This window comes from Melopsittacus undulatus, chromosome 9 (genome assembly GCF_012275295.1).
Source record: "Melopsittacus undulatus isolate bMelUnd1 chromosome 9, bMelUnd1.mat.Z, whole genome shotgun sequence".
In the NCBI taxonomy this organism is placed as follows: Eukaryota; Metazoa; Chordata; class Aves; order Psittaciformes; family Psittaculidae; genus Melopsittacus; species Melopsittacus undulatus.
The window spans coordinates 9,246,934-9,257,566 of NC_047535.1; the positions used below are offsets into that span (position 1 = coordinate 9,246,934).

The window sequence follows — 10,633 nt, forward strand, 5'->3', positions numbered from 1 at the left end:
ATATTTCACTTTTATATGTCATACGGAGGACTTCTGCAAGCGTGCACAGAGGCTGGTGTCTGTAACAGCAAACCTGCTTTATGCAGTTATTGTGCACCATTTATACCAGAGCATTTGAGTGTTCAGTCTAAGTCTCCCCGCTGTTCTCAGCTGCACAGAAGTGATGCACATTTTCTCCCATAAAGACCAAGAACAGAGATTAAAACAAGATATGAAAAATACTCAGTCACAAGGGTGAGAGAGCTGGAAGTTAACAACATGACAGCACCGTGTGCTAGAGCTCAGCAACAAAAAAAGGTCCAAATACACAAAGTCTTCTCTGGAGGAAAAAAATAAACCAAACTAAATCTTGTCTTTGATTTTCCAAACCACTTTACAAATTCACAGAACAGTTTTGCATTTAAAAAAAGCAACAAACAAAACAAAACCCAAAAAACAACAAAAAAAAACCCAAGCAAAAGCCCCAAACCAAAGCAAAATGCAATGGATGGAGGGCATGTCACAAATGCTGACAACAGCAATAGCATTCCAAGAATGAAAGAAGAGATATTTTGGAAACACCTGGTATAAGGAGCATTATTTGTAGCATAGGTGTTTGGGATCCACCCCCAAAAAGCTTCATAATCTTGGTTCACAACTATAATATGCTTAATCCTGACCCTTGGTACAAAGAACAAAAGGGATAGCCCAATGCAATCCTTGAGAACACTCAGACAACAGGACTCAAGTTTTGCCACTTTTCCAGCCCTAGTTTTCCACCCCTTGCTCAAAGTCAAGCATTTCATTTTGTTCCAAATGAAAGCAATTTTTAGGGGCTTCTGCCAGAATAGCAAAGTCAGCAGGATTTCAAAGTGCAACAGGAATTTAAAGAATAAAGGCAAAATATCCCATCACCTGCAAAGCACTGATAATGACAGCAAGTGAGCTGGAGAACCACTTAGAATATTTAATCTGCCTGTGGTACAGATTAATTAGATACTGACTTTAAAGTGCTTTACACATGAAAAGCACAAAATAAGTGTGTTATCTTCAGCCTCATCACCACCAGCATTATGCCTAATCCTAACGGTACAAGTCACCTGGTGATACACTAGGCTATTACAGTGGAGAACTAGATCCACGCTTGCAAGACTTCCTGCAAAACCATGACCAGGTGTCACACTGATCAATAGTTCAAGTAGCTTGAAGAATTTAGAAAGACAGCAAGACTGAGCTGCTGTACAGTCTTCTATTGAGTATTTGGCCAAACTAATATATTAAACACACATAAAAAAAACAAAAACAAACAAAAAAAAAACCAAAAAAAAACTACCTTTATCTGCTTTTAAGCAAGTAGCAATCAATTGTTGATGTTAGCAAAAAATTAACCACTGTTCATTCAGATCAGCCCAATGGTACAATTTGTAATGTAAAAACACCCCAAAAAAACCAAAACAACAACAACAAAAAAACCCCAGTGCCTAAAAAAGAATATTTAAGAATCATTACAATAGTAGTGATTTTCACTTTCAAAGGATTGGGAGCTGTGACAGTTACAACGCAATTAACAACTCCCTTTGGCTTTATGAGACTACATATACAAGCATAGCTCCTAGAGCCATCCAGGTAGATTAGAGAACACCGGTGCAAAGATTAACACCTCCCTTTGAAAACCATTTCTACTGCAACAGTGGGAGAGCAGCACAGAGCAAGCCTTCTACTTATCTATTGCTGTTTAGACCAAATTCAAACAACAGTACACTGCAGCAAGTGGCCTCTCCAGATTCCAATTAACTCTTGAAAAAGCAGCTTTCACTTACAGTGATGGGAGAAAAAAAGATTCAAATATTCTGCTGTCTGACTGCACAACAGTGACAGAGAAATGTGGTAGAATTATACTGTATAGAAAATAAATGCATGCTTTTCCTTCAAAGACTATCATCTCTAGCTTCTATATGAAATCTAGCTACATTCTCCAAGATAATAGAAGCAAGGATAGGCAAACATAACTCAGTTCTGTGGTACAATAAAGTATCTCAATACACAAGTACAGTACATGGACTGCCATGGACCAGAACAGTGCCTTTCTGCGCCGTTCTGAGGAATTAAAAACATTTCACACTTGCAATAACCACATTCATCAAATATTCCACCAAGAAATTGGCCTGCAGAGTAAAGCCAGAGAAAGTTTCAACCAAGATGTGATTTATAGGCTTCTATTCTTAAACTTAATCCATGATCTGTAATAAAGCTAAGTAAAGAAATAGATTAATACCATAGGATGTTAGATTCAGAGGTTTGCTGCACCCTTCAGAATTTTCGCAAGTTATTATGCTATTTGAAAACGCATCTTCCAAACTGTGAGAGCCTAGGTGTGGGGAAAGTGGTGATCTGGGGGCACTACCGTGCCTTAAGGGATGGAATATAGAGAAAGTGGCACTAAGTAATATTCTCTGTGAGCAACAGAAAAGCTTGGGGATGGACATAATCATTGAGGAAACAAGAAGTGCTAGTAGCGCCCCAAAGCACGCTACCTACATCAAAAAATATATCAAGTTTGACATCTCAATGATACAGAATTGACTTAAAAAAATAAAATAAGCTTGCCAAACAAAAATAGGAAAAGTGGGAGTTAGGGACTGAGAAGGTATTTCCTTATAATGAAAGGAAACCACACAGCAACCATGAAACATTATAAAGTGAATAGCACACTTTCCATGGAAAAACAAGATGCAGTCACAGGAATACACTAGCTAGTATGCGAGAGAGAGAATAAGAAATTACAAAGATCTTCAGTACTCCTACCAAAAGCATTCAGGCATTATTTTATAAGTAACTTCACATACGGACACACAGGCATTCATTAATTCAACCTCTTGTTGAAAGGAAAGTATCCAACAGCAAAGCTCCATGACACAAGGCCCAGTGAGAAAATGCACAATAACTCAGAATTTCATTTGGTTTCTATCCAGACAAACTGAGGCAAGTTGATTTTAGATCTAGATAAGTTGCAGTTTTCCAAGTCATCACAGAAAAATTCTGCAGCCTTTTCCCAGAATCAACTTTGTGACTCTCCTACAAAACATGCTAGATATATACCAATGGATTTTATATGCTCTGCCACTTCTTAACATGCCTCATTTATCCATAGTTTTAGAGCTGAGGGAGCACATGAGCACATACCTGGTTCCCTTCTGAGCAACAGGGCCCCCCAAATTACTGATTTCACAAAGTAGGTAGTTCACCTGAGTGTCAACATCAAATCCATGATAGATGTCTAAATATAACAACCTTTATACTAGATGATCCTGCTTAACAAAAGCTCCAAGCTTTTGCCATGACTGGCAAGTCTTCCATTTCAAAACACAGGGTGTTTTCAGTAGAACATCAGCAACTTGGTTACGGCACTGTTGGAGCAATACAAGACACAAAGACCTACCACCAACTTTTACATAGGTCTTTCATATAAACAAAGTGTTCTGCACATAAATTGAGAGATACTTCAATAGAAATGTTTGCATCTCAACAGAAGTCTACTTAGCTGTTTTCGAGATCAAAGAGACTTACATTAACATCATCTGGCTTGCAGAAGAAGAACACACTTAAAACCCACCCAGGACTAAAAGCTTAGTTAACCACAGAAAAACAGCCAGAGAAAGGAACAGGAAACAGAATGGATAAACTAGCTCATCCTTCAGAAATAGGAGTGATTACAGATTAGCCTGGCAAACTGAACATTTCTAGGAAGTGCTGATCTGCCACTGTGTTGCCAAAATTAGAGAAACTATGTAGGAAGCAATTAGCTACTGTAGCTTCTCCCTACTTAAAATGATTATTCAAGGCTATATTGCAATATGCAGTTGGTCATACCAATTCAGTATGTAACTGCTGGCATTAAAAATACCATTTATTCAATCTCAACTTCAAGAATCAAATTGAGTGGAGAGAAATAACCGTTCTTTACTTGACCCATTCTGCACATTTGATGCCCAACACGCAGCTTTGTTGCACATATTGTATGAGTATCCTCCATAATTAAAGCTTTATTTGAACCTCCCCCCTCCTTCCCACATCACTCTTGGTTAGATCAAAACACTGGAGACAAAAACTGAAACATGCCTGGGGTGCAAAAGGAGAGAAGAGAGACTATTTAACAAAGCTGGCTAATGGTGGTGAGAAGGAAGGGGGTTGATTTTTGCATCTCAGAACTGTTGAGCCTACAAATATTACTGAAATCACATCTGGGAACAAAGCTCTGCTTTAAGTAAGTTCACCCATGAATGTTGCTAAGCAATGGAGAAAAGACGAGGGAGAGGGAGAGTGCCTGACTCTAGGATTAGAAGGATAGATAGGAGGTATAAAAGTAAGGCTTCTATGCAGCCTTATTTATATGAACTTTCTAGTTCTTTGTTTTTATAGCCTGTCTTCCAAATAATTTGTACTACAATTAATCTGATCTAGCGCAGTATTTATACCGATGCGTACCCAGCACGCAGAGAACTGAGCTGCATCCTGGAGCACTGGCACAAGCAGTAACGCACCAGAACTGTCAACATCTGTCTCTGGATTAAACAGGTAAGAATCACAGAAACTGCCCTGATGAAACTATTATAGAATTTGCTGTCTATATTTTAGAGAAATATTTGCAGACACTTGTTTTTATGTAACTTTATGTACAGTATGGAAAATGCTTGTGTTAGATACAGCTTGCTCTAACTCTGTTCCTGTGCTAGTAGTTACAAAAAGGTGTGGTATTTTATCAGTTAAAACAGATACATGCTCTATCTTCATCCGATTTAAGTGAGGCTTTTCTGCCCTCTCTCTACTGGAATCTTGATATTGTAACAGTTTCTCGTTGTGTTTTAATAAGATTACTTCCAGTCTTCAGGAAAGCAACTATACGTTTTCAACTACAGACAAATACACTGCCTCATATTACTTCACAGCAGAAAACATTGTTCAGCTAAATGCATCTGTAAACTACAGCATGTACATTTGTAAAGCGTGCATTATTGGAACAGTAAATTGAATTCTTTGTTTCATTTTTACATGGCAGTAGTTTGTGGGGAGTTTTTTTTAGGCATCATAAATACTCTGGAATGCTTCTCTCTATTACTCTGAATTATATTCCGTATGCTAAGGCATGCACAGCCTTCCAGGTCATTTCATAGGCATTAAACTTTTACTGTATACCTGTCATTTTAACAATGGCTAATAACTCATCTGGAAAAAGTGTGACACTTGTTGCTGAGTAACAGATGTCTGTATACACAACATGAACTAGTAGCATTTCTCAGCCCAAGATCCTAATTATGATTAACTACCTAGTCAGTATTCTAGTTAAATAGAACATGAACACCTTTTCCAAAATTCAGGATGTTCTAAATATGATCACTTCTGCAGCACTCCAGCACTGTTCTCTGCACATGGGATGCATTTCCCTGATAGGCAAATGGTACTTAACAGACTGAACAACAAAGACTAATCAAGAAGATTCAGTCTTGTAATCAGATTTGTACACCTTCCACGAGTATTTTAAAAAGCAGAGACTCTGAACCAAACATTTTAAGCTCAGGCTCAAACAACACACAAAAGCAAGATAGGACACATGCTGAAGAAACAGCCTAAAAGTTTTCCATTGAAAGGTGATAAATGAATGACTGAGATTGGAAAGGTTCCCATGCCTAACACAAAGTAGGTCAACCTCTTTTACTATATTTTATTTACACACGGAGTCAACAGCAAATCAATGGGCAATTGCTTTTACAGCTGAATAGTCACACTCAAACCATCCTTCATCCTCCAAGAAATCATACAGCCAAGTCTACTACACAGTGATCAAGTGGATACTAGGTTGGGAGAAAGATTCTGTGGACAACCATGTTATCGGTTTATTATAGCAAACCTTTTGAAATGGATGACAAGTAAAAAGGGTACAGATACATGCAATGCTGAATGCTACATTATCTAATTAACCTCTTTTTTCCCCTTTTCCTTTTCTTAACGAAAAGCGAGGAAGGCGAGAACAAATCTTTTCTATCATCAGCAGCAGGGTTTGCTGCAGGAAGATGATAATTCGCTCCTGTTACTCTGCTGACAGCAACCAAGCTTCACAAGGAGGAGCAAGGCATTTTAATCATGGAATTGAAAACCACGGCAGTTTCTAAAGCTTCACCTCAACTTGGTTGATTTACATTAATTTAGGATCAACTGGCTTGCAGTGAAATTATGCATTGAAGATAAGGGAGGAAGAAAAATTCAGTGTAATTTCTAGTTTGCCTGTGCATAAGAAGCACATGTCTACATATATAAGTACTTTTGGAGCATCCTGGATACGCAGGAACCACCAAATTCCTCAAAAGCACACTGCAAATTTGAAGGCTCCCTAATTACACAGGAAGAGGTTTATAAATGCTCTACTTTAAGATACAGAGGATTAAGTGGAAAAGATGAAAAATGTTAACTGGCTAGTCAGGATCCAATCCAATGCCTGCTGAAGTCATCAGAAAACCTGTGACAGAAGCCTAGAGGTTTTGGCTGTGGCTCTGTCATCAGATTACCATTATAACAAAGGCAGCCCATAACAGGCTTCTAAAATAAATGCAAATTTCATGTTGAAAACAGTCAGGCACCCCCAAAATTAACAATTTGAGCACACAGCAGCTTACAGGCAGCAGCTTTGGGCATGTGGCACAACATCTGTTACAAAAACACTAGAAAGCAGACCTGTGGCAAACTGGACCACTGCCAGCTCTCAAGATCTACCCCCCGCCAAGGCTGTCAAATAAATGGACAGATGGCAGCCAACGCACTCACAGGACAGTTAGCTCGGTTAACAATCAAGTATGCTAAGTGATTTCAGATCCACTCTGGACCAAGCGTTCTATTTTCAATTGAATCATTAACACTATGTCCTAATAGGAATATAGTTTGGTATTAAGAAACTGGCAGAAACTGTATTTTGCAAGACAGTTTCTCTGGAACAATTTGTCAGGGAACATCAGATCTGCCTTCATGAATAAAGTCAGAATCTGCCAAGTCTGCTGGGCTTTGTCCATACATTTAATTTTACAGCATTTGAAGAATGGGGATGGAAGAAAGCATTAAAATGCAGGTCAGTTAACAGCACAAGCTGCTCCCTCGGATGCACTCAGCTGAAAGAGCAGAGTAGATGTTAACAGCACATAGGATATCATATCACCGTGGCTCTTCTGCCTGCCTGGTGTGGTACATCACACTGAGTTCTTCTGGACAGGAGCCTACGGTCAGTCTATGAACATTACACAGATCTTCTGTTAGCTTTCTCTTTCTATTATGACACTGGCTTTCTTCAGAGATGTTTATAGTGCATCACCATAGCTATACTATGAAAATCAGCAGTAGCAGCCAAGAACTAATATGTCCCACTCTTCTGTTTCAGACATGGAAAAGTGTTAAAAATGTTTTGGGGGCAAGCCCAAGAACTCTGCCAGGGCACTGAACTCCTTAGCAGCATGCTCTGTAGGGCTTTCCTCCCTGTTGGAAAGATGACTGAATGATGCAACTACTGGTATGTGATCACCAGAGGAGGGAAGCCAGAGATACAATTTAACTAAACACAAAAAGTAGTGCAAACCTTTCAGAAACTGAGACAGGGAAACAACCACTTTTTCTGACTCAACTTAATGTAAATCTGATTAGACCTTAGTGAAATTTACTCTTTGCTTTCCAGGTCTTCTTGAAGAAAAAAAAAAATCTTCTGATGTCATAGCATCAAGAGAGTAGAGATACCACACAACTGTGGGAAAACAGCTGGAAAGCAATTGGTTTCCTTGGCCCTAATCACCTGGTAAACCTGCAAAAAAAGCCATTAAAAAACAAGGTCTGCTTCAAAGCTACTCATTAGGCTGGACTAGCAAAGCTCAAGTTTGAGTCTTGTGTTTTATTCACAGGGTCCACGCTTGCCTCTTATCTGTCTCCTTCTAGTATCTGCTCATGAGAAAAATCACAAAAGAGATTTTTTTTTGGCTTTCCTCAAAATCTTGTTACTGCCACAAATAGATAATGCATTGTATTATTACTCCAGAAAGAGGCAACTACAGAGTACTGCTTTCTGAATGTGATTAGGTACAAGCAGAACAACAGAAAGCTTCCACTGTAGAGAAGGGGAAGGGCTTTTTGTTGTGGGTTTTTTTTCCTCTGTCAGCTCAGCAGCAGTGATGGTACCAAATGAAGTCTTCCTGCTCATTCAGCATCTGTGGTCTATTATTTGCCAAGAGTTTGATCTTGACCTTTTGGTTTGTGCCTACAGTACCCAGGATTCCCCAGTGGTCTCACAGCCAAATATGTGTCTAGTTTAGGATTGCTGAGCTTGCAAAATCATACCACCATAGACTATGTTTTGTTGCTACAGGGTAGAGTAGCAAAACCTAGAATGCTTGTATTTCTTAGATTCTTCCTATACTCTGCTTACAGTCCGATAATATTTTGATGCTTTGAGGAAATAGAGCAAGCAATTCTTATCAAAACACAGCAATCTGGGAAATTAAAACTACAAGGAAAAACCACAAAACAGGTGGTAAAATTGCATTTATCATTTTTTCCTCTAGTTATCTAATATTCCAGCCATCCCAAACTACTTCATTTTTACCTTATATAATACTGAACAAAGTGAAACATCCTGAAAACACCATAAGAAATACAATTTTGAGGCCAATCTTAATTATGGATAGGCAGGTCTAAAATAATTGTAGATGATGTGCACGTATTAAAGTTAAAAACTAAAAAATTGTATATATACCTTGGAGTTCAATTTTTATATGCGCTCTTTTCCCCATATCCTTATTGTTGCTTATAGGATCCTCCACTTTTTAATTCCATGACTCATACAATCATGCAACAAAAGCACTATGTTTATGTTGCATAAGGTTGTACAGCAGAATGTCTGCAGCATAAAGTACACTGATTAAAATAATTTTATAATGCAATTAAAGCTCAACAACACTGCAATTACAATACTTGTAAAATGCATCTATGTGGAAAGCTATAAAGTCGGAATGAACACGACAGCTTGATCCCTTGTTGTACAGATATACAATAATTCTTAATCTGTTCTTGCCTGGGCAGGTAAGAAGTTGTGTCCTATTCAAGATTAATTAAAAGGAACACTTGTTCTTTCTGAATGATGTCATGTCTAGTAACATACATAAATTAACTCATGTCAGTATTGGCCAAGTTGTGTCATGACTTTTTTTTTTAGTTACATCATGTACTAATTTTTTACTGAGATTATTATAGATTGTCTACACATTTTACAATCTCTGTAGAGAAAGATTACTTTTTATAAAGCACCAGTGAATGTATAAGTTGTTTTATTGCTTTTTGTTTGGCTGGTTAGTTTGATCTTTGCCAGTTAACTGGGCTAAGTCACAAGGCATGAACAGATTACGTGCTGTTTGGGCATCTATAACATTAACACAGAGTGGTTATCACAAAGGCTCAATAATAGCTACCTATCCTTAGTTTATCGCCTCAAGGAAACAGCACTGTCTCCAACACCAAATCCAAAATAACATCATATTAAACATGCAAAATCCAAGAAGGTCTCAGCTTTAAGCATCCTTTGATCTTTCATAACAGAAGGAAGTGTAAACCAAGATCAAGTTTATTAAGTACAGATCAAAGTGCAGTCTAGTTCCTTCCCTTCCAACAGCAATTAAATATTGGAGATGAATTTCTAGAGAAAGTTTTTATATTTATAGGTTATTTTTTGCAAACAGATAATGTGCTATTCTAATTTTAAAAAACAGCTTCTGGACACTGTGGCCCATGTTTCCCCTAGCTCTAGCTTGAAAACTGTTCTTCCTCACCTGACATCAGGATGTGTGTTAGTTTGGAGTATGGACATATAGAACTCATTATGAGTTAACAAAGTCCCAGTAAGACTGCAAAATTTAGACGTCTGAGCTTTACATTCTAAAATGTATTTTACCTACACAAGACAGCCTTCCAACTGATTCAGCTTTTACTGAGATTGGTGGTAGAGGTTATCTGAAAACTCATTAGCTAGATTAAAAAAAAAAAGGCAAAAAATAGATTCCACCAACCTTGGAAGCCGCTTGGAAATTGTCTTCTGTTCCTAGTACCATGTGAATTCATGATTTAAGTGCACGGCACCAAAAAAAAAAAAAAAAAAAAAAAAAAAAAAACCAAGCCAACAAACAAACAAAACAAAAACAAAAAACAAACTATAGTGCACTTGGATTTCTCAGATTTCACTTTTAGGAATAGTTTAGTTACTTTTTATACCCCAAGAATTATAATTCTTTATAGCAGTGGCAGCTTGAAATGCTTAATAGTGCCTAATTCCTTTGAAACTTAATTGTAGAACACTCTTAATATGGCCTTTAAAATAAAACACAATCTAAGTGGCATAAAAATCTTACAGCTTCTTCCATACTTAAATTCCATCAGCGAAAAGCAGTATCTTGCAGTTTTGCAAGTCAAAGCAGCAGCTGTATATGCTAAAGTACAACTCAGTGTAAGCAGATGCCATTAATGATTGAGACTTTTATGACAGAATCTTTTTTCCAAATATGAGCTAATATGAAACTAAGGTATCTGTGAATAACATGATTCTTTTGTGTATTCATACAAATATAATCAGTCTTGAGAA

The 10,633-nt window shown here is 37.7% G+C and overlaps 1 long non-coding RNA gene across 1 annotated transcript; it reads left to right on the plus strand.

Annotated features, from left to right (window-relative positions):
- Positions 1–4,127: 4,127 nt before the first annotated feature.
- On the plus strand, positions 4,128–9,320 carry LOC115946454 (uncharacterized). Its single transcript, XR_004080532.2, has 3 exons — positions 4,128–4,243; positions 4,441–4,554; positions 5,991–9,320. It is a non-coding gene; the product is annotated as an uncharacterized lncRNA (long non-coding RNA).
- Positions 9,321–10,633: the final 1,313 nt, after the last annotated feature.